The sequence below is a fragment of the Elaeis guineensis genome, chromosome 1 (assembly GCF_000442705.2).
Source record: "Elaeis guineensis isolate ETL-2024a chromosome 1, EG11, whole genome shotgun sequence".
Classification (NCBI taxonomy): Eukaryota; Viridiplantae; Streptophyta; class Magnoliopsida; order Arecales; family Arecaceae; genus Elaeis; species Elaeis guineensis.
Window position 1 is genome coordinate 61104908 of NC_025993.2, and position 24040 is coordinate 61128947.

The following is a 24040-nucleotide window of genomic DNA, read 5'->3' on the forward strand; positions in this document are numbered from 1 at the left end:
AAGAAAGGCTATCTACCGATAGGCCATGGAATTTCTCTCTCGATGAGGGATTGTCCGACAACACTTCAAGAGAGAGAGCGTATGGGTAGGATTCCATATGCTTCGACAGTGGGATCTATCATGTACGCCATGACATGTACATGACCAGATGTAGCATACTCACTAGGGGTAGTGAGTAGATACCAATCTGATCCAGGGGAGAATCACTGGAAGGTTGTTAAAATCATCCTGAAGTATTTAAGAAATACTAAGGACCAGTGGCTTGTTTATGGTGAATCAGACTTGAGACTTATCGGGTTTACAGACTCTAGTTTCTAGTCTGATCACGATGACAGCAAAAGTGTGTCAGGATTTATTTTTATCCTTAATGGTGGGGTTATCTACTGGAAGAGTTCCAAGCAACACACAGTGACTGATTCAGTTTGCGATGCAAAGTATGTCACTGCATCAGATGCTGCCAAAGAAGCGATGTGGCTAAGAAAATTTATCATCGAGCTCGGAGTAGTACCCTTCCTTGTTGGTTCAGTTTTGCTCTACTGTGACAGCTCTGGAGCCATTGCTCAGGCGAAGGAACCCAAGGCACACCAGTGGACGAAGCATATTCTACGTCGCTACCATTTCATTCGAAAAATTATGGATCGAGGTGATGTCGACCTTCTGAAGATCGACAGAAAGGAGAACCTGGCCGACCCATTCACTAAAGCCATTGCGATGAATGAGTTCGACGACTACAAGTCGAAGATGGGTATTAGATACTGCACTGATTGGCTTTAGGCCAAGTGGGAGATTATTGGGAATAGTGTCCCAAAGCCAATCGTCAGCCTGTTGACGGTTGTGCTCATTTTTGTATATGTATATGAATTATGAATTAACAAAAATTATTTTGGTATTTTTCAACACAAAATATTTTATCTTCTAATGAACTCCAATGTTGTGGTGAAGTCCTTAGGACTATTTAGACTCGACAAAGGAGGATTTATCATTTAGTCCTTAAATCTGTTCGCGACCAAATGATACGTTGTTACCAAGGATGACAACATTTATCAAGCATAGGTCATTGTGTGCCATATAGGTTGGTTGTCCTCTTAACCAATGAGTGTGGAGACACTGGTATGGCATACAGGTGAGATATAAAGGTACATCTGTACTGAACATGACTGACTCCGAAGCTATTTCTGCTATCAAGATTTGCTCCGATGGAATATGGGTATAAATGTCCCTCTGACCTGAGACCGCTACAATGACTTGCAAGCAACTCACTGCACTTAGGCACTGGACTACCTGAATTTCTAATTTTGTGACAGAAAGCTGCTAGGTGTAGTCAAGTACTTGACTTATCGGTGCGTGTGTCAAGATAGGATTGACCACTCCAGTTTAGGAGCTATGTACCGTCGTGTTTCAATTTAGCAAAACCTTGGCCAGGGTAGTCTTTGTGAGGAGTCACAGGGCTGTTTGAGTTGAGTGCGATTCAGATGATCTAATCAGGGTGGACAGTTTAACCCTGAGTCATCCTAAACACAGGGTCAAAAGGATAAATTATACAGTAACCATATTCACGTAGGTTCTGAGTGTTGCGATTGCGACTATTCGACCTATCCAGTCATCGGGTACCATTGCTTGATGGTTACTTCGATTAGTACAGGAATTGATTCCTGTGCTACCGGCTTAGGTTCAAACCTACGGGGTCACACACATTAGAGGTTTCTATCTGATATGATAGATGGTGAAGAGTCCTTTATGTCTGGGATTCTGTGATCGAGAATTAGGATTCTCTGATCATGAATTCCACACAATTTAGGTACCGGGGTCAAGAGTCCCACTGGTTTAGGACTCTTCGATCAGGGTTACATATCGATGAATTCTGATGCCCGATTACCCATCGAATTTGGACTCAATATTTTTGAGAGGTTTAATTAGTGATTTGATCACTAATTAACTCAATTTGATTGAGTAATTAATTTTGGATCAAGTCCAATTGAATTGGATTCAGTTGGGTTTGACCCGATTAGGTTAAGAGTTGACCTAATCGTCGAGATGGTATGGTCCCTGATATGCTCAGGGGTTGGACTTAATCAATTTTTGATTTGATTAAGATTTTATTGAGTCTAACTAAGCCTAATTAAGTTAAGTTTAAATTAGTCTAATTGGGCCTAACTTATTTGGTTCAATTAGGTTGGTTTAAATAATGAAACCACCTTGACCCATTCTCCCTGCGCCACCTCACTTCCACTATGCCCATTTGAATTCACGAGAAGAAAGTTCTCATGAATTTTTTCTCACACAAAGTCATCCTCACACCCTACTTTAATGCACCAAATGGGTGGATAAGGATGATTGGTTGGCCATTCAAATTCAAAACAAAGTTTGAATTTGAATGAGCAACCAATCATAGTGCCTTAACCTTATCCTCTTTTAGCACCCCATTTATTACACGAGAAAATGTTTCTCATGAAATCACTCATGCACAAATTAAGCCACGCCCTCCTCTTCTCACACTCTTATAGGGATAAATTGGTTTCCATTTGAATTCAAAATTTGATTTGAATTCAAATGTGCAATTACTCATCTTTATCCTCTCAAGTGGATAAGATGTTTGACATTGTTTTAAAAGGAGGAGAAGAGTGGGGCGTGTGCAAGAAAAATTTTGGAATAAAATTTGGGCATGAGGAATTCTTGTGTGCAAGGTGAAGGTCTATATCCTTCCAAGAGAAAAAAAAAGAAAAGAAAGAAAAGGTGTGCGCAGGGTTTCAGTGAGTTCTTCAAGATTTCAGCCTGGAGTTCGGGAAGTGAGAAGGTGAGCTACGAGTGTCGTGAGCCCACCAAATTTTAGAGAGATCTTCAACATCTTCTCAAGCACATCTGTTGATGATCCAGAGCATCCAAAGAATTAGCAGACATCGATCAAAGGAGTTCGATCAGTATTGGCCGTCGAAAGGGCTCTACAACGAGCTAGCACTTGTGAGGAGTCGATCAGACCGAGAGCTTCAGATGGATGATCCACAGAGGTCAGACATACTGTGTGGCTACATCGTGATGATCAGACTCTCCCGACGGTGATCAGATTGCGGTGATCTACTACCCGCACAAAGGTATTGTATTCTGAACACATTATAGTAAAGTGTTTACTGTTCAAATTCGAATTTCAAATTTAATGCTTGCATGCTATATATCATATTTAAATCCTAGTATAGGATAAATTCTTATTAATTAGTTAGATTAATTAATAATTTCTACTGTAAAATAGTAATTTTGAAAAAATTTTAAGGTCACCATTTTACCCCTGCACTGAATTTTCCCCACACCTTTGGCAGAGATATTCTTCACCTTCTTTTGGAAGATGCTAGCCTTAGGGTTCATTTTTTTCTTAGAACCCTTTTTTGCCTTCTTCTTATTGATATTATCAACATGAAGGACCTGAGTCTTTTCATCCTTGAAATGGCTCTCTGCTGTTTGCAACATGTTCAGCAGTTCTGGCAAGCTAATGTTCAGTTTGTTCATATGATAGTTAATGACAAACTGAGAAAAAGAGTCAGGGTGAGACTGCAGGATCAAATTCTGACTTAATTCACTATCCATGACAAAACTCCGTTATCCTAGACAAGTGATCAAATCAATCTTCTTTAGGACATGCATTTGTATGGAAGAACCTTCTGTCATACGGGCATGGAACAACTGCTTTGATATCTCATATCGAGCAGTTTGACTTTGCTCTCCATATAGCTACTTAAGATTAAGGAGAATAGAGGGAACGTCCATGTCCTCATACTGCCTCTAGAGCTCGTTACTCATGGAGGCAAGCATGATACATTTGACAGTTACACTGTTATCTTTTCACATCTTATATGCGACCCTATCTTCCTCGAAAGTATCTTTTTTAAGAGAATCTGGAGTAGGTGTATCTAGAATGTAGGAGACTTTCTCCTGAGTGAGAATAATTCTTAAGTTTCTTAACAAGTCGATATAGTTAGGTCCAGTCAACTTGTTTGCATCTAGGATACCTCTAAGTGAAAGTGAGGATGCTATGTGTGTAGCTAATCTACAATAAGAACATAATATAAGCGGACAACTCAAGATGATATGCACAACCAGACTAGGATTTTTATCTAATTATGTCTTCTACTATTTTATCAAACTTTATACCCTTCAAATATGAAAATCGAGAAACATACTAATGTCTCTTAGTGGGGTTGAGATCTCTATTCCTCACAAACACCTTGTGAATAGCACAACAAGTATTCATGAGTTCAAGAGCAGGTAACTCTTTACCAATTGTACCTTTACAATTCTCAACATCTTTCTTTCTGGCCTTTAGATCACATATAGTCTTGTGGATAGTACAACAAACTATAGTATTCTAATTAAGTTGACTCTTCAATCCCAAATGGTCATACTTAAATAATATTGTCCTTGTGGATAGCACAACAAAGTAATACTATTCAAATATGCCATAAGCATCAATATACACTTGATCAACATCACGTCAATTTCTATAGTAAACCTTATGGATATCACAATAAGCTCACTAAGATCTTGACATACTCTATTGATCAAGTTTGAAAAAAGGCCTAATATATATCTACACCACTAATCAATCTAAGTCTGAAAATCAACAAGACTAAATTAGCCAGGTAAGTAGGTAGAAGACTCCTCGTAGCTTTTTCAGACACCAACAAAGTTGGCCAGGCCAGCATACAGATTTAATTAGAAAATCACCTTTCATACTTTTCTCGACATCAATTGATCTTAAGAATTCAACTTTTGATTAAAAAATAAATCCCGATATTAGAACTTAATATAATTAAATGAGAGACTTTAAATTGGTCTCAGCACATCCTAACTATAAGCACATAAAATGTATACTACAAATTATACAACTTGACATGCTTCTACTTTTCTAAATAGTAATCATATGACATGCGAAAATCATATAAGGGTGCAATGGATATCAAAATATATGTCAAGCATATCAAAAAAAAAATAGTAAACTCTAATCACATTAGGCACGCTTTACACCCTTAACAATGCATCAATTTGAGCATCATGCAACTATTATAATACAAATTTCAAAATTATCATAAATTAATAGTTTAATAACTAAAATTAAATATCATGGTATATATAAAGTTAAAAAATAATTTTTGAGTTCAAAGGATTGATGCTATAAATCAATGTAAAATTTTTTGACAAGATATGTACAAAAATGATTCTATGCATAACTATTGCACTTGTTTGATCGAATTAGATAAAGATATCTTTGATACTACTATTAGGTTTTAGTCACATAGGAAAAAATAATTTTTAAAATTTTAAAATCAGTAAATCAATAGCTTTATCAAATAAAACTATTGAGCCAAACCCAAAAACCTAGAATCACTTTGCCGATCACGATCAAAGCAAATTCAAGCATGCAAAGAGATAGAAAATTATACTTTAATTAATATAAAAAAATGGCAAGTTGGTATTTTTAATAAGACCCCAAGGTAGAAGTCCTCCAACAGTGATCCACATGAAAGTTGATCAAAGTTCTTCCCAACTAGTGTGCTGCTGCAGCCTTATCTTCTCAAGAATACTGCCGGCTTCGAACTTGCATCACGATCGCATTAAATCCCAATTGCTTTCGATCTCACCATCAGAATGACACAAAGAAGACACTCTTCAGATGTTATACAACCTTGGATTTTATTTTTAGCTCCAACATATGGAAAAATCAAATCCTAGGGCAATCAAGCAATACTTGCTGAAAATCTCACCACCCTTGTAGCAACTTTTGCCACTAGAAATTCTCTCTTTTTTTTTCTCAAAATTTTTTTAGAATTTTTTTTATGTTTACCATATCTCTTCTCTTAGTTTCAGCCAAAAACCACCATAAGAAGCTATGTGGGGCATCTCTTATAAATAGGGGACTAGGGGACATCACATGGGATGAAGGGGCACCAACCATTGGCACTCCAACTTCCCACATGCCAAATAAATTTATTGAGTAAATTTTTAGTGATCCAATTACTTGGAGTTGAAGAACTCTTAGTCTTCTACATGTCATAAAAAATTTAATAAATTTTGGTGACAAAACATAGGATTTTTGATCGAAAATTTAAGGCAATGTGTGTTAGTTAAGAGCCTTCTTTAAGAAGGACTCTTTACTTCACATGCCAAAACAATGGGGGCGGCATTTATTTTTATGTGTGGGTTCTAGTGGGCACAGAAAAATCCTTCTCCACTTAAAACTAATCAAAGTTGGGTAAGGATTCAATTTAAATTTACCCAATCCCATTGGATCAAAGGCAACTGGTCTAGGTTAGCTCAAACAATTTAATCTAAACCAATTTAGGAACTTGGGTTTATAGAATGTGCGAGCATATCAAATTTGAAGCGAAATTTGAGTGCAGGAGTAAAATGATAATTTTAAAATTTTTTCAAAATCACTATTTTACAGTAAAAATAATTAATTAATCTAATTAATTAATATGTGTTTATCCTACACTAGGATCTAAATATGATATATAGCATGCATGCATTTAAATTTGAAATTCAAATTCGAACAGTAAACAATTTACTGTTCTATGTTCAGAATACAATACCTTTATGCGGGTAGTCGATCTCCATAATTTGATCATCGTCAGGAGGATCTGATCATCGCAACACAGCTACACAGTGTGTCTGGCCTCTGCGGATCATCCACACGAAGCTCCCGATCTGATCAGCTCCTCACGAGTGCTAGCTCGTTGTAGAGCCCTTTCGATGGTCGATGCTGATCGAACTCCTTCGATCGATGTTTGCTAACTCTTTGAATGCTCTAGATCATCAATAAGTGTGCTTGAGAGGTTGATAAATCTCTCCCTGAAATTTGGTGGGCTCACGACACTCGTAGCTCACCTTCTCATTTCCCGAACCCCAGGATGAAACCCTAGGGAACACACTGAAAACCCTGCGCTCAATTTTTTTTCTTTTCTTTCTTTTTCTCTTGAAAGTTTTAGACTTCCTACTCATGCACAAGGGTTTCTCACACCCCACTTTCTCTCTCTAAAAATTTCTACACACGCCCCACCTCCCTATCTCTTTTAAAACAGTTCAAAACATGTCTTATCCGCGTGAGAGGATAAAGATAAGTGGTTGCACATTTGAATTGAAATCAAATTTGAATTCAAATGCAAACCAACTCATCCCTATCCACTTGGACGTGAGAAGAGAAGGTGCGTGGCTGCTTTGTGCATGGAAAGGTTTCATGAGAAACTCTTTCTTGTGTAAGATATGGGGCGCTAAAGAGGATAAGGACATGGTGCATGGATTGGTTGCTCATTCAAATTCAAACTTGGTTTTGAATTTGAATGACCAATCAACCATCCTTATCCACCTATGTGGTGCACAAATGTGGGGCATGAGAAGGGCTTTGCATGAGAGAAAATTCATGAGAAGTTTCTTCTCGTGAATTCAAATGGGCGCAGAGATATGAAGTGGCGCAGGGATTCAAATTCAAATGGTGGTTTAATCTTAATTGAACCAACCTAATTAAAATAGGTTAAGCACAATTAGACTAAATTAAATCCAACTTAATTAGGCTTAATTAGGCTCAATAAAATCCTAATCAAATTAGAAATTGACTAAGCCCATCCCCTGATCAAATCAGGGACCAAACCATCTCGACGATTAGGTCAACTCTTAACCTAATCGGGTCAAACCCAACTGAATCCAATTCAATTGGACTTGATTCAAAAATAATTACTCAATCAAATTGAGTTAATTAACAATCAAATCACTAATTAAACCTCTCATAAATATTGAGTCAAAATTTGATGGGCAATCGGGCATCAGAATTCATCGATATGAAATTCTGATCGAAAAGTCTCAAACTAGTGGAACTCTTGACCCCAGTACCCAAAATGTGTGGGACTCATGATCAGATAATCCTGATTCTCGATCACAAAGTCCCAGACATGTAGGACTCATAGTCCATGAATATTAAGACTCTTCATCAGCCATCAGATCAGATAGGAACCTCTAATGTGTGTGACCCCGCAGGTTCGAACCTAAGCCGGTAGCACAGGAACCAATTCCTGTACTAATCGAAGTGACCATCTAGCAATGATACCCGACGTCCGGATAGATCGAATAGTCACAATCGCAACACTCAGAACCTACGTGAATATGGTTACTGTATAATTCATCCCTTTTGACCTCTGTGTTTAGGATGACTCAGGGTTAAACTGTCAACCCTGAGTAGATCATCCGAATCATGCTCAACTCAAACAGTCTTGTGACTCCTCTTTAGGTCTACCCTGGCTAAGGTTTTGCTAAATTGAAACACGACTATACACAGCTCCTGAACTGGAGTGGTCAATCCCATCTTGACACGCACACTGACAAGTCAAGTACTTGACTACACCCAGCAGCCTTTCGTCACTGAATTAGAAATTCAGATAGTCCAATGCCTAAGTGTAGTGAGTTGCTTGCAAGTCACCGTGGCGGTCTCAGGTCGGAGGAACATTTATACCCATATCCCATCAGAGCAAATCTTGATAGCAGAGATAGCTCTAGAGTCGGTCACGTTCAGTGCAGATGTACCCTTACATCTCACCTGTATGCTATACCAGTGTCTCCACACTCCTTGGTTAAGAGGACAACCAACCTATATGGCACACAATGACCTATGCTCGATAAATATTATTGTCCTTAGTAACAATGTATCATTTGGTCGTGAACAGGTTTAAAGACTAAACGACAAATCCTCCTTTGTCGAGTCTAAATAGCCTTAAGGACTTCACCACAACACAGGAGTTTATTAGAAGATGATAATTTGTGATGAAAAATATCAAAATAATTTTTATTTATTTATAATTTATGCACTAATACAACAAAGAGCACAACCGTCAACAGGCTGATGATTGACTTTGGGATACTATTCCCAGCAAAATTAACCCATAGAATTTATATTAAACTCTAATTAGATCAGATTAAGATTAAATTCTAAAGTGTGTGACCCATTGGGTTTCAAATCTAGCCAGCAGTAGATCCAGACTTTCAGCGTAATCCTAATCTGATGAGATTAGGTCACTTGAAGAGTCCCAATCAACTTGGATTCTTCCAAATTGATTTCAGAATCAAATTCTTTCAATTTTGATAAGCTCACAAGTCAAGATTGATGTCTAGCAATATGTAATGATGATTCGAATGATTTAAAATTTTAATAAAAAATTATCAAAATATCTTTTAGTGGCAAGTTTTCATATAATTTAATCCTTCAGTCAAACAACATCCCAGATGAGCTGTGGTAGATGTGTGCCCTAGATGCCAGATTGGCTAACACATTCCTGTACAAATCTAAGGGTAAATTTGTAATTTTTATTACAAATCAATAAATGGGTTATTCTTCTATCACATTGTGTACATTGTGTCTGTGATACATCCTTTGAGTTAGTAAAAATATCAATTTATATTTTCAAGAGTTGAAAATTTAAGGCATGAATTTACATAACTAACTCATAAACAGCTCCTGACCATAGGATCATCACGAGGATGGTGATTGATCCGGAAGGTTGGTGTACAATCACTTTCTTAGGATAGATGTGTCTTGAGTCTACGGTATGGAGACACCGAAGTGAGAGTACAGATATTCGTTGAGAATGAGAGTACTGAGCATGACCATATCGAGCAGTCATAAGGAAGTCTACCTTCTCGTCGATAACTAGCTTGATGCTGTAGTTGTGTGTCTAATTTTTTGACCTGAGGTGCATCGACAGTTTCCTTGAGTGTGTTATAGTTTGACTACACCATAGCTCGGTCTCCTAGCCATTCAAAATCTTGAGGTGTATGTTGGCTGTAGCATATTCATTGTAGGAACTAAGTCGCACCAAGATGGGATCTATCAACCTCGGTAGATGAGAGGAGTAGTCCTATGATGATCGAAAGATCGAGTCCTTAAGCCCATGGCCATGGCAGAGTGAAATAATGGAAAAAAAGTTTTTTTATTGGCATTTCACATCAGACTTGGATCGATCGATTGATTCATATGACTGATGTTGGGTTTGACAAGTTTACCTTAACCCTAATTCAGTCGGGACTCATGATAGAGGAACTCAATCACACAGGTAGCTGCATCGAGAGGTTCATCTTCAGTTCTGATGGATTGCTATCATATACTACTAGGTATCACTGGTGGATTTTGGAAGCAATTAGAATGATATTGATGATCGATCATTCTAATTATCTGAATCAGAAGAGTTCTAATCCATCAAAAGGAGTTTCGATGATGTCGATGATGAGATCACGACATGTCTCATTACCATACGAAAGTGAACCTAACTGGATCACACAAATAAGGGTTAGGGTCGGATGTCATCAATTAGGCTAACTCAATTAATTTGGATAAGATCTAATTAGGTTCAAGGAAATCATGCTAGCACACGATTGAGCCTAACTTTCTCCTCGTGAAATCTTTTCTGTCTCTACTGAGCCAAATGTGATTTGACTCATCCAGAGAACTTTGGGAAGGTTTCTCTCAGTCTAAATGAAGCTTGTCTAGCTCAAAAAAAGTTTGTCTTAATTCATGAGATAAATTTAAGACAAGCACCTGTTAATTCCTATCACCTGCCAATTTCATTTTAGGACATTTATCAAAAGTTGACATATGGGTCTTAAATTGAAGGCCACATGGCAAGAGCTTATTGCAGGATTTTTATGGAGACAAACCACATCAAATTGGGTGCCATAATCAGATTATGGTGTGAGCACAATTGGATTAAGTGGGCACCCCAAGTGAATAAGGTTGGAGAGTCTTGATAAGATTGGACTCTTTGGTTCCAACCTCTCTTTGTCCTTATCCAGTGTTGGTGCCAACTTTGAGATAGAGGCTTGGGTTTTTATCTGATGTGATCAGATGATTTCAAGCAACCAATCAAATTTTTTTCAAAATTTATTAGAATTTTTTGATTGGTTGAATGATGTGGCACTGCGCAGCATACAGGGTCTATATAAACCCTTCTGTGCCTAGGGTTTTTGAAAAGAAGTTGTTTTATGCACCAAACCCAATAGCTACTACCCCCTCCCTTCTTCTCCATGTCCTCCCTGCTCTCCTCTCTCCCCTCTTCACATCCAAGGAGTTGAACGTTCATCTGGTGTAAGGAAAAGGCATGGTGATGCCTGAAACAGGAAGGCTGTAGGACATCTTCGACAGGCTGCTGCTCCAACTTCAGAAGGAGTTCTGAAGCACTTTCAAATCAGACAGAGATCTAATTTTTGGAGTATAGATTTATGAGGAGAAGAAATTCTAGGTCCTACTTGAGTGGATACCGGTAGAGGCCAGGCGCTTGCATGGCTATATCAGAACCTCGGGCTATGCTGAGATCATCTACAGGGTAATCAGATTACCCTTGAGATATGTCTATACTTCTCATACTTTTAGATTTAATTTTAGATTTTAAATATTAGATAATAAAATTAGATCTAATAGATATTAGATCTAAAATAGTGTAGGATAAAAATTTTAAATTATTTCACCCCAGATTTGATGAAATCTGGAAGATCCTACAAAGGAAAAAGGCGAAAAAGGCGGTTTTTTCTTTCAACTGATATCAGAGCTAGATTTTTGGCTCTATTTTAGATCTAATTTAGATCTAATTTTTTATATTTATTTATCTAATATTTAAAAAAATTTAGATATCACATCAGATGTGATAAGATCTAAAATTAAAATATTTAAAATTAAATCTAAGAAGATCTAACATGCATGAGATGCATGACTAGACTAGGATTAGTTGAATCCATGAACAGTCTTATGTTTGATATTTTAATGAGATTAAAATATGAATTAAATCTAATTTATTCTCTATTTTTCTGATGTTATAAGTATTATAATCAGATCAAAAAATAGAAAATAAAATTTTAATTTTTTCATAAAATTGATCTGTTGCATGCCTAGACTAGTTGTAGAATTATTCCAGTAATTTATCTAGAATAGATTTAATTTTGAATAGTTTAATTTAAATTTTATTTTTTAGATATTACATGTGATGTATCAGATCTGAAAGTATGTTAATTAGATCAATTTTTGATACATGAGATGTATGTAAAGCATGTATTAGTTAGATCTTAAATTGTATATGAGATATGTAAATTTAGATCTAACTAGTTTTGTAGTTAAATTTATATTTCTAATTAAGGTATTCCTCATGGCCGTCCAGTCATAAGAATGAAGTAAGATTTTAAGACCCTCTCTTCCCATTCAATGGGGTATTCTTATGACGTGTAGGAGTGCCGCACGTTCATCCTTAATCAAAAATCAAAATTTACTTTTCTGTAAAATTCTAGATCCTGAAACCCTAAGATTTATTTTACATATTTTGTTTATGAACCCAAACTTAATTAATGAATTAAATTTATGAAATCAATTTGGTCTAAAATTGAGAATTTTAGATCTAAGATATTTTCATAAAATTGGGTTTGGGCTTGGGTAGCTCAATTAGGTCTCGTGGTTGATCAAACCGAATCAAAAGTTGGTTAGGTGGGATCATGAAAGCTAATAATTGACCAGCCTAATAGAATTAAGTCTGGGTCAAGGTTGAATCATATTTAGATGTGACTCGATCAAGTTAAGACCTAATTTGGCTCAGTGGTTAGAGCATGAATTGTAGGCTAACCCAATTAGTTTTGATTCGACAATTTGGTGTCTAAGGTAAGTTGGGCAGATGCGACCGACTGATTTTTAATTAGGAGCTACTCGACTCAAATACATTCTTGTCGAGTTAATGGCATATCTCTTCCATCGATCTCACTTACCTGGCCATATATATCGACCCAGTTCTAATTAGAGGTGGCTAACAATTCGAGCTAACCCATGCCACTAGGTTAGTCATAATTGTTATGACTATGTCAAGTCAAGTTTAATGAGACCTAAATCAAATCTTTCTAAGAAAATATTAAGTCTAGGTCTTCCACCATTGTGGATGTGTGGGCCCTTCTCAGGGTTGATTGTTCTCGACTGGTTACAGTGGCTCAGTTGCACCGGAAAGATGCAACCATGTCCATTAGGCATTGGATATTACCAATTAGAGGATGGGTTGGGCTCAATATTTTGGATACGGTGAGGGACCCAATCAGGAATCTTGTTCGTGCAAATGGTGGGTTTGACTTAACTAAGGATTGGAGCAATATTTTGGGCATGGTGAGCTTGATGAATTAGAGACCAAGTTTTGGGTGCACCATGATTAGAGAATCCTTGGATAAGAGTTGTCCACTCATCGATTGACCCATCACCAATAACTGTTAGGTGAGGTGATGAGCCAGTTGGTGAGACCGCACCACCCACTAAAAATCACTGATCACTGAGATTTTTACATCTCTACTAAGGGAGTGTAGGGATCTGAGAAAATAGTGGGAGCCTAATTTGTTTAAAAATAAAATTCTTAAACAAATTGGTTAAGTCTGATTACAAATTTATTTAAAAATCTAACTAGAAACTTTTGACTCTCTATAGAAAATATATCTGCCTCAAACCTCCTGACCAAAATACTAGACACCCACAGATTGACTGGACCCAATTTCAAGGACTAGTTGAGGAACTATAGAATTATTCTGGGTTTCAAAAAATTAACTCATATCTTGGACCAAGACCCACCTGCCATGCCAGCATGTCTGACTGCTGAACAGAGAGCGTCTCTGGAAAAGTGGACGGATGATGATAACAAAGCAAGGTACTATATGTTGGGTGCAATGTCTGATGACTTGCAGTGCCAACATGAGAATATTTTGACTACCCACCAAATGTTGGCTCACCTGCAAGAGTTGTTTGGTGAACAGAGTCGCGCGGCCAAGTATCAAGTCTGTCAAAGACTTTTTAAGGCCAAGATGCGTGATGGGCAGTCAGTCCAAGATCATTGTTTGACAATGATCAAGGACCTTGAGGAGCTTGAATAACTTGATATCATCTTAGACAAGAATTTTCAGATTGATGTGATCCTTCAGTCCTTGTCCGATGCATATGGTCAGTTCATCATGAACTTCCATATGCATAAGACGCAGTGTACCTTGGCTGAGTTAATGAACATGTTGGTTACGACTGAGCTTTCTATGAAGGGTTCAAAAGGCTCAGTTCTTACTGTAGAGCGGACTTCTTCTAAGAGAAAGTCTTTTGGAAAGAAAAAAAAGTCTGTGAAGAAGCAGAAGGTGGATGGCAAGAAGAAGAAGACAGAATTGAAGAAGAAGGCTGTTGATAAGGGAAAATATTTCCACTGCCAATCAGATGGCCATTGGAAGTGGAACTGTCCTCAGTACCTGACCATCCTAAAGAACAAGAAGGATGGTCCTTTTGGAGGTATGCTCATTTTAGAATCTAACCTTACGGTTTCTTCTGCATCCAGTTGGGTGCTTGACTCTGGTTCTAGTGCTCATTTGTGCACTTCTATGCAGGGTCTTGAGGAGAGCAGGAGGCTGAAGGATGGGGAGATGATCCTACGTGTCGGGAACGGAGTAAGAGTTGCTGTTGTGGTCGTGGGAACCTATCCTCTACGATTATCATTAGGATTAGATTTAGTTTTAAGAAACTATTATTATGTGCCTGCAGTAAGCAAGAATTTGATTTCTGTTTCATGTTTAGTATAAGAAGGCTATGTGATTAGCTTTCATAAGGATCATTGTAACATTTTTTATGAAAATAATAAAGTTGCAAATAGTTTTATCATTAACGATCTCTATCAGTTACATATTGATGTATCTGTATTTAATATTGAGCAAAATGTGAATGCCATAGGAATTAAAAGGCCTAGAGATAGTCTAAATAATAGGTATCTGTGGCACCTAAGGCTAGGTCATATAGCGAAAGACAGGGTTAACAAATTGGAGAAATTTGGGCTATTGAGTCCATTGACTTTCGAGTCATATCCAGTTTGTGAATCATGCCTTCATGGCAAAATGATCAAGCTTCCTTTTGTGAGAAATAGGGAAAGGGCCATAGACCTACTTGCCCTAGAACATACGGATGTGTGCGGCCCATTTGATGTGCCGGCTAGAGGCAACTACATCTACTTCATTATCTTTATCGATGATATATCTAGGGACAGGTATGTGTTTCTAATGAAACACAAGTCTGAAGCTTTTGAAAGGTTCAAAGAATTCAGACATGAGGTAGAAAAATAAACAGGAAAGCCTATTAAGGTTCTTCGATCAGATCGAGGAGGTGAATACCTTAGTTGGGAGTTCCTAGACTATCTTAAGGATAATGGTATGTCTCTCAATGGACTCCACTTGGAATGCCTCAACTCAATGGGGTTTTAGAACGGAGAAATCGGACCCTATTAGATATGGTCTATTTCATGATGAGCTTTATGGACCTCTCTAAATTTCTTTGGGGACATTATCTCATGACAGCAATTTTTGTATTGAATAGGGTTTCCTCTAAAATCATTCCTACCACATCGTATGAGATATGGCATGGTAAGAAGTTAAGTCTAATTCATCTCAGAATTTGGGGTTGTCCGGCTCATGTCAAGAGATAGCAGACGGACAAGTTAGAGTTCAGAATTCTTTTAGAGCTTGGTTCATAGGATATCCTAAAGAGTCATTAGGATACTATTTTTATATTTCGAAAGACCACAATATGATTGTGAGTCCAAATGCTATTTTTCTTGAAAAATAGTTTATTCAAGATGGTGGCATCGGAAGAATAATTAAGCTCAAGAAGAGTGTCTCCCAAGAGCAACGAGCTAAAGAACCGGAGGAACCAAATCAATCAGAACCAATCTTAACACAACCTCTTCCACCTCATAGATCAACTAGAATTTTCCATCCTCCTTAAAGGTACTTAGGTACCATACAAGAGGATGTAGAGAAAATGTTCCTCACAAGAAATGGGGTTCATGGTGATGATCCCAAGACCTATGATGAGGCGATATTAGATATCGACTCTGAAAAATGGTTAGAGGCAATGAGATCAGAAATTGACTCGATGTACTCAAATTAAGTCTAGACCTTGGTAGATCCACCTAAAGGTATTGTACCTATTGGGTGTAAATGGATCTTCAAGAGAAAGATAGGTGCAGATGGGAATGTAGAGACATTCAAGGCTAGGCTCGTAGCGAAAGGTTATAGTCAGCGCGAAGGCATTGACTATCAGGATGCCTTCTCGCCCATAGCCATACTAAAATCCATCCGCACATTGCTTGCTGTTGCAGCATATTTTGATTATGAAATATGGCAGATGGACGTGAAAACGGCATTCTTAAATAGACATCTTGAGGAAGATATCTATATGGAACAACCACTTGGTTTCACATCTAGTGATGATGATCACAAGGTCTGCAAGTTGCAAAGGTCCATTTATGGACTTAAGCAAGCATCTCGGAGCTGAAATACTTGTTTCAATGATGTGATCAAAATGTTTGGTTTCATCAAGAATGAAGAGGAACCATGTGTGTTCAAAAAGGTCAGTGGGAGCGTGGTTGTCTTCCTCATATTGTACGTAGATGACATCCTCCTAATTAGGAATGACATTCCCATGTTGACCTCAGTCAAAGTATGGTTGTCTAAGGAGTTCTCTATGAAAGATCTAGGAGAGGCATCCTTTATACTGGGTATTAAGGTCTATAGAGATAGACCAAATAGGATGCTGGGACTTTCACAGAAAATGTACATAGAGGAGGTGCTAAAAAGGTTTAGCATGAAAAAATTCAAAAGAGGTTTAGTACCTTTTAGACATGGCATTCATCTCTCCAAAAAGGTGTGCCCTAGCACACCTGAGGAGATTGAATGCATGAGCAAAATCCCTTATGCTTCGGCAATGGGGAGTCTCATGTATGCCATGCTATGTACACGACCTGATATAGCCCATGCTGTGAGTGTCACAAGCAGATATCAGTCGAATCCAAACGAAGAGCACTGGACTTCTGTGAAATGTATCCTTAAGTACTTGAGAAGGACTAAGGATATGTTTCTAGTCTTTGGAAATGGAGAACTCCAGATTCAAGGATACATAGACTTAGACTTTATATCTAATATAGATGATTGAAAGTTGACATCTGAAAGTCTGTTCATTTGCAATGGTGGTGCAGTTAGATGGAAGAGTTCCAAGCAGATGGTGATTGCTGATTCCACCATGGAGACAGAGTATATTGCTGCATCGAAAGCTGCGAAGGAGGTATTCTGGTACAAGAAGTTTGCCGTAGAGCTTGGAGTGATGTCATCGGATGCCATCCCTCTTTACTGCAATAATAATGGCGCTATAGTCCTAGCTAAGGAGCCAAGATCTCATCAGAAGTTCAAGCACATCGAGCGGCGATTCTATTTGATTCGTGATTACCTCAAAAAGGGTTATGTCGAGGTCAAGAGAGTCAACTCTACAGATAATGTGGCAAACCCACTGACTAAGCCATTGGGCCAGCAAAAGATCGAAGCCCACCTTGAGAAGATGGGACTTAGATATGTAGCCAATTGGTATTAGGTCAAGTGGGAGTTTGTTAGATGTGTGCCCTAGATGCCAGATTGGCTGACACATTCCTGTACAAATCTAAGGGCAAATTTATAATTTTGACTACAAATCAATAAATGAGTTATTCTTCTATCACATTGTGTACATTATGTCTGTGATATATCCTTTGAGTTAGTAAGAATGTCAATTCATATTTTCAAGAGTTGAAAATTTAAGACATGAATTTACATAACTAACTCATAAACAGCTCCTAACCATAGGATCATCACGAGGATGGTGATCGATCTGGAAGGTTGGTGTACGATCGTTTTCTTAGGATAGATGTGTCTTGAGTCTATGGTGTGGAGACACCGGAGCGAGAGTAAGGTATTCATTGAGAATGAGAGTACTGAGCGTGACCAAATCGAGCTGTCATAAAGAAGTTTACCTTCTCGTCAATGACTAGCTCGATGCTGCAGTTGTGTGTCTAGTTCTTTGACCTGAGGTGCATCGACAGTTCACCTTGAGTGTGTTATAGTTTGACTACACCATAACTCGATCTCCTAGCTATTTGGAACCCTAAGGTGTATGTTGGCTGTAGCATATTCATTGTAGGAACTAGGTCGCACCAAGATGGGATCTATCAACCTCAGTAGATGAGAGGAGTAGTCCTATAATGATCGAAAGATCAAGTCCTTAAGCCCATCACCATGGCAGAGTGAAATAATGAAAAAAGAGTTTTTCATTGGGGTTTCACATCGGACTCGGATCGATCGATTGATTCATATGACTGATGTTGGGTTTGACAAGTTTACCTTAACCCTAATTTAGTCAGGACTCATGATAGAGGAACTCAATCATACAGGTAGCTGTACTGAGAGGTTCATCTTCAGTTCTGATGGATTGCCACCACATACTGCTGGGTGTCACTGGTGGATTTTGGGGGCAATTAGAATAATATTGATGATCGATCATTCTAATTGTCTAAATCAGAAGAGTTCTGGTCCATCGAAAGGAGTTTCGATGATGTCGATGATGAGATCATGACATGTCTAATTACCATATAGAATTGAACCTAACTGGGTCACACAAACAAGGGTTAGGGTCTGGATGTCATCAATTGGGCTAACCCAATTGATTTGGATAAGATCCAATTAGGTTCAAGGAAATCATGCTAGTACATGATTGAGCCTAACTTTCTCCTCGTGAAATCTTTTTTGTCTCTACTGAGCCAAATGTGATTTGACTCATCCAGAGAACCTTGAAAAGGTTTCTCTTAGTCTAAATGAAGCCTGTCCAGCTTAGAAAAGACTTATCTTAATTCATGAGATAAATTTAAGACAAGCACCTGCTAATTTTTGTCACCTGCCAATTTTATTTTAGGACATTTGTCAAAAGTTGACATATGGGTCTTAAATTGAAGGCCACTTGGCAAGAGCTTATTGGAAGATTTTTATGGAGCCAAATCACATCAAATTGGATGCCATAATCAGATTATGGTGCGAGCACAATTGGATTAAGTGGGCACCCTAAGTGGATAAGGTTGGAGAGTCTTGAAGATTGGACTCTTTGGCGCCAACCTCTCTTTGTCCTTATCCAGTGTTGATGCCAACTTTGAGATAGAGGCTTGGGTTCTTATCTGATGTGATCAGATGATATCAAGCAACCATGCAGAATTTTTTTAAAATTTATTGGAATTTTTTGATTGGTTGAATGATGTGGCACTACGCAGCATACAGGGTCTATATAAACCCTTCTGCGCCTAGAGTTTTTAAAGAGAAGTTGTTTTATGCACCAATCCAATAGCTGCTGCTCCTTCCCTTCTTCTCCATATCCTCCCTACTCTCCTATCTCCCCTCTTCACATCTAAGGAGTTGGACGTTCATCTGGTGCAAGAAAAAGGCATGGTGACGCCTGAAACAGGAAGGCTGCAGGACATCTTCGACAGACTGCTGCTCCAACTTCAGAAGGAGTTCTGAAGTACTTCCAAATTAGATAGAGATCTGATTTTTGGAGCGTAGATTCATGAGGAGAAGATATTTTAGGTCCTGCCTAAGTGGATATCAGTAGAGGCCAGGCACTTATGTGGCTACATCAAAACCTCGGGCTGTGCTGAGATCATCTACAGGATAATCAGATTACCCTTGAGGTATGTCTATACTTCTCATACTTTTAGATTTAATTTTAGATTTTAAATATCAAATAATAAAATTAAATCTAACAAACATTAGATCTGAAATAACGTAGGATAAAAATTTTAAATTATTCCACCCCAGATTTGATAAAATCTGAAAGATCCTACAAAAGAAAAAGGTGGCTTTTTCCTTCAAGCTGTGGGTATGGAAATATATCAAACCCAATCACTTGTCATTATGTATCTCGATTAAAAGGTAATGATTCAGTTGATAGTATATTAGAAACTTTTTTCTAATTATCAGCCTACTTTGGCCAAAGATTTTCGAATCAATGACCTATGAGATCACAGAAGATGTTCGCTCCCCTTATTAGGAGTGACTGATCTCTTATTGATCACTCACAACCTCCATGCACTCTTCACCATATCCAAAACACCCCACACAAAGATCAGAGAACCAAGTTAGATAGTGAACCAAAGCATGGATCCAAGTACATAAAGTACCATGGTGAACTCAGGTCTAAAGATCACATACACAACTCTCACTAGAGAATTATCAGTTGATATGTAAATAAAACTCATCTGATATTCTTTCGCAGGTCAATTCAGTGAACTCATTCTCTAATGAGCACCCATATTCTTGAATTAGTATCTTCACACAAGTGGTTGTGAGATCAACCACCCTCATTTTTGAGCATACATAGGATATGCTAGTCTTACTGGTATCATTGATCTCCGACTCAATGTACGAATGACTAGAAATATTTTAAGTTAGGGCTACTAAGGAATTAGGTCTCACTGATGTGATCTCATTATTATAATCTTAAAATAAATAAGATACAGTATATAATGAATCAAAAATATTTTATTTTATTAATAATAAATATCAATTATATGAGTTTGAAAGATAAATTACAATAAATACTCTATCGTATCTCATATGCGATTGGCTTATAGGGCATTATTTTTTTAACTTGTACCCTTAATTAATATGATCCATAACCTTGACACGCAATAATTGGAGTCTCATGAATCTTATTCATGTAGATTATTAGCAGGTAATTAAGTTAGAATTATCTTATCAAATAAGTAATCTCAATGGAAAGAGAAATTGGGTCCAACCATGCGCTAGCAAAGTTATCATAAACCCAATGGATTTCTCTAAACCCAATTGATATTTTATAAGTTCAATTACTTATTCCAGGCCTAATCTCTTTGTTGTGTGACCTTATAGATTCAATTTTATCTAGTAGTGAGATATATAATGATCTCTATCATTGTATCATTGAAACTCTTTTCAATGGGTCGGAACAATGTCACTCTAATGCAGCAAAGATTATCAATCCAAAATGATCCTAGTAAGCTCTTACAATTCACCAGTGACATCTAACAGTATGTAGTGGCAACCCAGTAGAACTGAAATGAACCTCTAGGTATAGTTAACATATGATTCAGTTCCTCTATCATGAGTCCCGACTAGATGGTAGGTTATTGATAAATCGTCAAACCTCAACATCAGTCATATGATAGATTTTATTAGCTCAAATCCGGTTATGACTTCTATGAAAACTCCTTTCCATCAATCACACTACTATGGCCATAGATTCTTGGACTTAACTTTTTAAATTCTATAGGACTACTCTTCTCTATCAAAATTAATAGATCATGTCTTGATGCGTATCTCACTCCTATAGTGGACCAACTGTCACCAACATCCACTACAAGGACTCATTGAGACCCATGTTTTTGTGTCAATCAAACTTCAGCAGTCTTACTGTAAGTAGCAGTATCGTCTCAAGTCAAAAGACTAGTCATACAACTACAGCATCGAGATAATCACTGACGATTGAATAGAAATCTAAGTGATCTCTCGTATGGTCATGCTCAATACTAGTTGTTCTCTAACAACAATCCGCACTTGTCATCCTGTATCTTTACATAGTAGATCAAAGACTCATCTATCCTGAAGGAAGTGATTTGTGCATCAGTCTATCTGAATCTATCACTGTCCTCATGATGATCCTATGACTGGGAGCATTTAGGAATTAAATACACATCTTTAATTCTTAACACTTTGAGAATTTGTATCGAAACTAAATTCATGGATGATTCAATGGCACATCACACTTGAATGAAAAAGAAATTATCTTTTTATTGATCATATCAATATATTAAATATAAAATTATACTCTAAAATTATTACAATGTATCAGCCATATTGGCTTCTAGGACATACATCTAACAGGAGGAGGATCAGAGTTGAAATTAAAAAGATATACAGATTCTAATTTTTAATCTGATCTGAAAGATAGCAAGTAAATATCAGGTACGTGTTTATCCTAAATGATGGAGCAGTGAGATAGAAGAGTTCTAAGTAGTCGATAGTAGCTGACTCAACCACTGAGGTAGAGTATATCACTGCTAGTGAAGCGCTAAGGAAGCTGTCTGGATGAAGAAGTTCATCATGAAATTAGGAGTCATTTCTAAGATTAAAATATTGGTGCTACTTCACTGTGATAACACCGGGGCTATTATTCAAGCCAAGGAACCTAGGTCTCATAAAAAATCCAAGCACATCCTCAGACACTTCCACCTCGTTCGAAAAATTATAGAGCGATAAGATGTTATCCTTGAATGAGTAGACACTAAGAACAATATAGCAGACCCATTTATTAAAGCCATGCCACAGCAGCTATTTGATCACCATTTTGATTATATGGGATTGAAATACAAAGGTGATTGGCTTTAGTGCAAGTGGGAGATTGAAAGAAGAGTGTCCTACAAGCCAATTGCATGTATGATATGATGGGATTTTTTTTTTATAAATTTTCAACTCATATAATGATATTTATTATTTGATAATAAAATGAGACATTGTTTCATCATTTTAGCTACATCTTATTATGTCTAAGATTATAATGAATCTCAAAAATTAGGACAATAGTTTTAAGAGACATAAATGGGTCATGCCAGTGTGACCTAAAATCCTAAAATCCTAATCTTAAATATTTCTAATCATGAGAATATTGAGTCAGAGATCAATATTCCAAAAAAACTAACACATCCTATGTATGCTCAATGGAGAGGATGGCTGATCTCACTAGCCACTTATGTGAAAATACTAGATGTGGGTGCTCATTTAGAAATGAATTCACTGAATTGATTCATTGAAAGAGAACATCTTATGGAAGCCTTACTTGCTGTCAAAAGATGGTTCTCTAAGTGGGAGTCGTGCAAGTAATCCTTAGACCTGAGATCACCATGGAATCTTATACACATGAATCCATATTTTCGTTCATACCCAAGCATGGCATTAAGATATGTACAGGATATTTTGGATATGGTGGAGTGTGTACGAAGGTCGTGAGTCGATCAACATGGAATCGATCACTTCTAATAAGGGGGATGGCATCTTGTGAATTTTCATCAGTAAATGACTCAAAAAAAAATTTTAGAGCCAAAAGTGGGATGAAGATTAGAAAAAGTTTCTAATGCTTCATCATTGGAGTCATCACTGATTAATAGAGAATCAAAATGAATATGTGTTTGAGTTTAACATTATTCCATACTCATGAACATATTCAGGATGCAGGAATGATCGAAGGATTGAACTGCATGATAATTTATCATTGAAAGATATATTTGATATTTTCATCAAATTTTACATCTTAAAGATAGTCATGATATATTACTAGACATCACTCTTAACTTATAGGTTTGATTAAATTAAAGAATTTAATTTGATCACCAATTAGAAAGGGTTTGGATTGTTGAACTCGGATTAGCTCGATTGGACCTAAATTGGTTAGATTAGAGTCTAATCAAATTAGGTCAACTTATATCCGAACCTACTGCTAGCTAGATATGGAACCTAATTAGTTATACATATAAATAAATTGGCCAAGAATCGTTTTAATAAGGTTGATTAGAATTTTGGATCCAATTAAGGTTTTCGATAAGCATGCTAGCATGTGTGAAAATCCTAGTTCCTTGAATTGGATTCAGATTCGATTCAAATCTTGCCTTTTGAGCAAATCAAATTATGCCATGGGCTAATTTGGGTTTAGATCTAGGTGTGGCAGCTATTAGATGGTGCCACCTTGCCTTGTGGGGTGCCATAACCAAGAGTCCAAACTTGGTTGGACTCTTGGCGCACAAGAGAAGAGGGCATGCACATATTCATGTGAGCAGAAGGATGGAGTCCTTCTGGCTTAAGATTCAGACACATGTAGTAGCCCACATCACTCTCCATCCTTTGGTACACATCTCAAAGAATGAGATTTAATTTTTAGAATTTTTTGGGATGTTGAAAAATGGAAAGAAATCTCAAAGCTTAGAGCGCGTGCAAGGATGAGTCACACGACTCCTCACATTTGGAGAATCATTTTGCTGATCAAATTGAATTTTAATGGAACACCACCTATTAGATAACATTCCTCTTTTTTATCTACTTTTATATGGATATTTATCTAGAATTTTTCGGGATATATCTGATGGTCAATCGGACACCAAAAACC